The sequence below is a fragment of the Musca domestica genome, unplaced genomic scaffold (assembly GCF_030504385.1).
Source record: "Musca domestica strain aabys unplaced genomic scaffold, Musca_domestica.polishedcontigs.V.1.1 17, whole genome shotgun sequence".
In the NCBI taxonomy this organism is placed as follows: Eukaryota; Metazoa; Arthropoda; class Insecta; order Diptera; family Muscidae; genus Musca; species Musca domestica.
Window position 1 is genome coordinate 1,712,298 of NW_026712230.1, and position 6,676 is coordinate 1,718,973.

Below are 6,676 nucleotides of genomic sequence, written 5' to 3' on the forward strand. Positions count from 1 at the left end.
TTGGCAACCCGTCATTTCTCTTGGCTCCGACCATCTCCCGATAATCGTCTCCATCAGCAGATCGCCCGATTTCATAACCTCTGAACGCCGCACTTTCCTTAACCATGGGAAAGCCCACTGGCCCGAGTTCAGAGAGTTCACCAACCTTCGCTTCAGAGAACTGCCCAATCCTTCTGATGTTCGGGTAGCTGAAAGGATTTTCCGGGACATCATCAAAGCTGCAGCCGCTCGCTATATACCTGCTGGTCGAATACCCGAGAAAAGACCAAACTTCCCAGCAGAGGCAGCGGGATTAGCAAACGAGCGTGATGATCTCCGTCGTACCAACCCTACTGATCCTAGAATCAGTGATTTGACAGTGGAAGTCAACCGGTTGGTACAGGAGCATAAGAAGAAAAAGTGGCTAGACCATCTGAAGTGCTGCAACATTGGAACCGATATGAGTAAGCTGTGGGTAACGGTTAAGTCGCTCTCGAACCCTGGAAAAAAGGATGATAGGACCTCAGTCACTTTTAACGACGTAACGGTGACTGATCCGAAGAGGTGCGCGGAATATTTTAACCGACAATTTGTCGAGCACCCCGAGAGCGATAGGGCGAAACGAAGAGTACTACGTCGTATCAGATCTCTTCCCGCCGAGGAGGAACCACCACAGTTTACGATGGGTGATGTTGCAAATGTCATCCGTAACGCTAAGTCATCCAAAGCGTTGGGCCCGGTCGGAATCTCAATGGTAATGTTGAAGCAGCTGGATACGCCGTAGTCGAGTACTTAACGAAAGTTCTCAATTTGTCGCTAGCCACCCACATAGTGCCCGAAACCTGGAAAATGGGCCGGGTGGTCCCGCTACTGAAGCCAGGCAAGGATGCCAGTAAAGGCGAATCGTACAGGCCGATTTCGCTTTTGTCGCCAGTAGCAAAGCCTCTTGAGGCTTTACTCCTCCCCAGCATTAGAGGAAGCTACACAGTTGCCAACCACCAGCATGGATTCCGTCCACAACATAGTACCACAACAGCATTACACGCCATTTCCACACATATTAGTAGAGGACTGAACCAGAACAGGCCGTGTGACAGAACAGTGTTGGTAGCCCTTGACCTATCAAAGGCATTTGATACGGTCAATCATGCCACACTGTTTGAGGACGTACAGAGAACTACCCTCCGGCCAAGTTTGAAACGTTGGATAATCAACTATATGTGTGGACGCCAGTCGTACGTGGAATTCCGGAACAAGAAGTCCAAAGCCCGTAGAGTGAAACAGGGAGTTCCCCAAGGCGGGATGATATCTCCGGAACTGTTTAACCTCTACCTTTCCGGAATTCCTCGCCCTCCAAACGGCATTGAGATCGTAACGTATGCGGATGATTGTACGATCATGGCGTCGGGTCCAGTGGTCGATGACATATGCGAAAGGTTGAACCCCTATCTCGCGGAGCTTGCCGCATACTTCCACGCGAGGAATATGAAAATATCCGCCACGAAATCAACTCTTTACCACATGGTCTGCGGAGATGAGAACACAGCTGAATGTTCAGGTCGAGGGGAATCTAATACCGACCACGAACTACCCCAAGATTCTTGGGGTAACGTTCGACAGCATGTTCAAGTCGTCCGCGCAAGCCACAGCTATCTGCGACAAGATGAAAAGTAGGAACAAGGTCCTCAAGGCGCTAGCCGGCAGCTCTTGGGGTGCGGACAAAGAAACCTTGTTGACCTCTTATAACGCGATAGGTCGGTCTGTGGTAAACTATGCGGCTCCAGTGTGGTCTGCGAATACTAGTGCTACGCTGTGGAAGAATATCCAGACCTGCCAGAACGCTGCCCTGAGAACTGCGACAGGGTGCCTCCTCATGACACCAGTGGACCATCTACATGAGGAGGCGAAAGTCCTTCCCTTACGTCAGCATAATCATATGCTTTCCTTGCTGTACCTGCTTGGGTGTTACCGTGAGAGTCATCCCAACCATCATATGGTGGATAACTCTCCCCCACCCAGGCGTGTCAGGAAGGACATACATGATCTAGAGAGGGAGGTCCAGCGCTACAAGAGAGAGCCTCTAGATCAAGAAGCCTATCAGGCAGGTCTGAGTGGCGTTCACACCGATGCAGTCGCGGATGCTATTAGCAGTTATAAAGTGAATGCCGTCCTCGGAGTCCACCCCCCATCCATTGCAGCCGAAGAACGTCAACTGCCTAGACAAACCAGGGTAGTTTTGGCGCAATTACGTTCAGGATGGTGTAGTCGCCTCAATTCGTATTGGGCACGAATTGATGAAGATGTGCGTGACGCCTGCCCGGCGTGCGATACAGGCCCGCACAATACGCTACACCTTTTTAATTGCTCAGCCAAACCTACCCAACTCACTCCAGAGGATCTCTGGCTACAGCCCGTTAAAGTAGACGAATTTCTAAACCTGGAGCTGGAACCAGATTAGCAGAACACAAACACACACATGTACTACTGCTACAACAACAACAACTACTACATGATAATTAAAATCGTTGTTCAACTTCTGTTTAGAAAATTACGTTAAACTTCTAAAATATTTTCATGGTAGAAGAATATAGGTATACGCATCGACACAGCTGCTGGGACAAAGAACTGTCAAACCAATTTTGGAATTGAAAATGTGTTATGTGTGCATATGCTCGGCATACGATTAGGCCATCCGACTGTCACAGAGACTCCCAGGGCTAGGGATCTCAACCCGCCAATCGAATCCAACACACTAACATTGAAAGGGGACTTTACTACAATTGCTCTACTCTACGATATACAAAATAGGAGTCATCATACAGGGATCTCGGTGGATCGATCCCACACTCGCCCACCCTACCTGGATCCAGTATTTCCATTTCTTGCGTTTCTCTGAATCCCCTTGAACCACACGCTTCGAATCACACACTTACTTCATACCACCTTCCCCCCAAGTTATACAAATTTAGCAACACATATTAGTATCTACTGTTTACAAAAGAATCATTTTTAATTTTATTAAAAAAATAAGTTAGCTTTAAATATTTTCTTAATTTTTTTCTCTACTATTTTTTTTTCTTACACTAAAATTGACAAACTGTATGGTATAAAAAAAAACAAATTAAGAATAATACCGGGCTTTCTTAAATCTATGGCTTTAATTACTCGGTAGAAACCAATATATTATCCTTTGCCTTGCTTTTCCCGCGCAATATTCACGCGTCTATACGAAATTACTAGCCACCTAAAAGAGCTCTCTTAACCGGCCTAATTGCCGCTAAAATTCCACGGCCTAAACTATCAGATCGAATCACAAGGACTCAAGATAATTTTACTGTAACACCTCCTAGCCTTTGAAAATAAACGCGGTATTTTTCCCTTACAAACTGATTATTACTTAAATCCTAAGAACTATAACCTATCTTATTACTAAATCTTTATACTGAATATTATATTTTTTTTTCTCGAAATTTATGATTATTAACTCTTTTTTTCTTTTCTTTTAGTTCCAAAAAAGGAGACAGCAAATTTTATGGACGTCACATATATATAAATATATCAAGGACAACACAACGGTAAGACACCTTTTACCTGAGCAGTGATGTATAACGTTATTGATTAATTCTTCTTATCTCTTCTTCCAGTTTACGCTTCTTTCCGGAGGAAACAGATTTTGAACGCCAGACAAACCCTCAAATGAAGCTGGACTTGTTGACTGGTCCTTTTACAATGCCGGCGTTCTGGGCGGGATCAATAACAGGCACAGCAAAAAGCTCAAAGTTGCAGCTGGCCAGTTTACAATTCAAATCTCCACACCCTCAATGTAACTTTTTTTGGCTTTTTTTTCCTGTGGACAACTTGCCACTACCTTGCGTTACCAAAAAGAAAAGGCAATTTCCCGCCGTTGTGCTGACCAAAACCGGACAATTTTCGGTGCTTCCAAAAAAGCTTGATACACCACCGGAATATTCACAATAAAAAAAATCGCAACACACAAATTAAATTTTTCCACTTCTGCACTGCTCTCTTGCTAAGTTTCACCGGTAACGTCTTATTCTTCTTTGGCTTTTCTTATGCTCGCAGCCTTTTATACCCCTCTTCTCAGTGAATCCCGCCAGACGCTCATTTTCCACGAAACACCATTTTCCTGAGCCATTTTCAATTTTCATTCCTTTTTCTTTTCAACTGTCAATAGCCATTTTTTATTCTATTGTGAATTCTCATTTCACCTCACCCCTGAGTCTCTCATTTAAAAATCAACGGCTGTCTAACTATTCGCCCAACCCTTTTCACATACGTTACCAACTCGCCCAAACAACGCCAATTTCCTTTAACCTTATACGGCAGCGAGACATCAGCAAAAACATTTTAATATTTCTCTCGAAATCTTTTGTTTTTCTATTCTTCTGATATTTCTTAAATTTTTATTTCAACGTGCCGTTTTTTTTTTTTTTTTTCATAATCATTCATTCAAATTGTGTCTAAACAAATTTTGATCATATTTATAGTAGGTTCCCACCTACTCAGCAATCATAGGGCTGCCTAGTCACTTCTTAGCCTGAGTCACCCTGTCATTCACTACCTTTATAATACTCTTTTACTCAACCCTGTTCGAGCCTAATTTCGTACGTAGCGAACCCTAACAAACCATTTCCGGCATTTTGATCCCATCGCCACCCAGACTACACACCCCGCAGAAATTACAAGCAAATTGAAATCTCGAAGCATCCTCATCATCCTCACTAAAATCCCAGGAAAACTGAGCAGATCCATTTGAGGACCAATTATGGGATGCACTACCAACAGAATTGGGATAATTTCTGCGGTGGTTGTGGACAGGTTTTGCCAAAAAACACGGCCCCATATATTTGTTGCCTTTTTGCGCCGCATGTGAACGGCCTGCAACAAAACTTCAACTTCGGCCAGAAAATCGAGGACGGAGGTGATGTGCACGGCCGCATTACTCATTTACGTGGGGACATCCCACTCCCTGAAGGTCTCATGCCGGGCATAAGCTCCGAACAGCAGGCTGGTCAAAGCCCTCCCCCTCATGCTGGTAAATATCCCCCATCGAAATAGAACCACATAAATTAATTTATTTTTCTAATCTGTCCATCAGATCTGTGAAACATGTCTTGCTGGTTCGCCTGATAATTCTCGATCCGACACCCTGAAAATATCGTGTCACTACCGAGTCCGGGAAACTCGCTGGTAATTCCCCTATAGCAGGTCAACATTTGGGAAGATCAAAAACGCTCATAAATTTTACAATACGCATTCGGTTATTTCTAAAATCCCTTATTCAGTATTTCTACTAAGACAAGCTCAGAGGAACGGATGTGATTTATCGGCCCACTCCTTTGGGACCTTCACTACAAAAAGGTAAACATCCGGAACAACCCAATAATTCTATCAACCCAAGACCTTGTGTGGAGTTGGAATATATTTGTCCTCTCCGGCGGATCTACACTGATAATACCCACCAGCTTTCAATGAAAAATTCTCCGATTCCATCAAAATTTCACACATTCTTCTTGGTTATGGATATAATCTTCAAAGTTGGAATCTATACGTACTTTGATACACAAATAATTTGATCAAATTATTGAAATCATGGTACAATAAAAAAGTAAGGTAGAGCTAAAAGCTGATTACAATTTTTTTCCCAAGTGTGCCCGACTTCTGTCATTATTGTGTATTATTTGTTTTGAAAATAAAAAAAATATTTTCAAGGTCAATGTTTGGAAAAACGAACACTGCGTGGCCGGCGTTCAAAATATTACCCTGTTTTGTCCTGGAATTGAAGGATTAAACAGTTTGGATCACATTTTTAAAAAAAATCCGTGCGTTCAATAACGCATTCAAAAAATAACAACAATTATCAAAACATTTTGTCGCATACAATTTTGACAGAAAGCGGGCATAGCCCTAGGAATGTATTTCGGTACTTTTTTGTTTGTTTTGAACATTTAATAACTTTCATTCCTTAATAGGTGGTGAAACATTTTGCATGCGGAAATATTTGTGCCTATGCCTGTCTTGTCGTCGTGGTTGCCGAAGAACGGATTTTATATGCGGTATATGCTGATGTGATTGATAGGTAAACAAATACCATAATCGTGGTGTCTACGTGATTGTCTGGTAGAATGTAGTTTTATGTATGTTCGCTTTTTATGTATGGGAATCTTTCATTAATTTATGCCGGAATAAACCAGATTGTGCTATTTTTATCGCCACCGGGGGTGTTTAAGTACATTTTTTTTTTTTCAAATTTGTATGTCGCGTAGAATATTTTGTAAAAGAAATTAGACAGCTGTGATAAACGTGAAACTAGAGTCTGATTAACTTGAATTACCCAATTAGGGGAACAGATCAGCTGATATTTTTGAACCTTAATACGAATGAATTCAGTACGAAGGTGATTTTACTATCGTATTTAGTTTCCTCAGACACATTTTCTATGTTTTGTTTTGATTCATTCGATTTTGAATTAAACCATTGCTGATAAATGTGATATAGAATTGGTAACAAATGTGAAATAGTTTTTGAGAGTTATTTTAGAATTCTTTTTATAAAAATTGGATTGGAAAAGGGGATTGAAAAGACTTTCTTTTCCACTTATCTTTTAAGATCTTTTGAATGACAGATTCCAATCGCCTTTCCATTTAGATCTTCGAGAGAATACATATTATTTCCT

General features: G+C 42.1%; 2 long non-coding RNA genes across 3 annotated transcripts; both read left to right on the plus strand.

Moving 5' to 3' along the window:
* Positions 1-3,415: 3,415 nt before the first annotated feature.
* Positions 3,416-4,019, plus strand: LOC131801563 (uncharacterized). Its single transcript, XR_009341859.1, has 2 exons — positions 3,416-3,554; positions 3,624-4,019. It is a non-coding gene; the product is annotated as an uncharacterized LOC131801563 (long non-coding RNA).
* Positions 4,020-4,571: 552 nt separating this feature from the next.
* On the plus strand, positions 4,572-6,215 carry LOC131801562 (uncharacterized). Of its 2 annotated transcripts, none has more exons than XR_009341858.1 (3): positions 4,572-5,035; positions 5,099-5,608; positions 5,973-6,215. It is a non-coding gene; the product is annotated as an uncharacterized LOC131801562 (long non-coding RNA). The 2 variants fall into 2 exon arrangements; XR_009341857.1 differs by having other exon boundaries at positions 4,574-5,035; positions 5,099-5,613.
* The last annotated feature ends 461 nt before the right edge of the window (positions 6,216-6,676 follow it).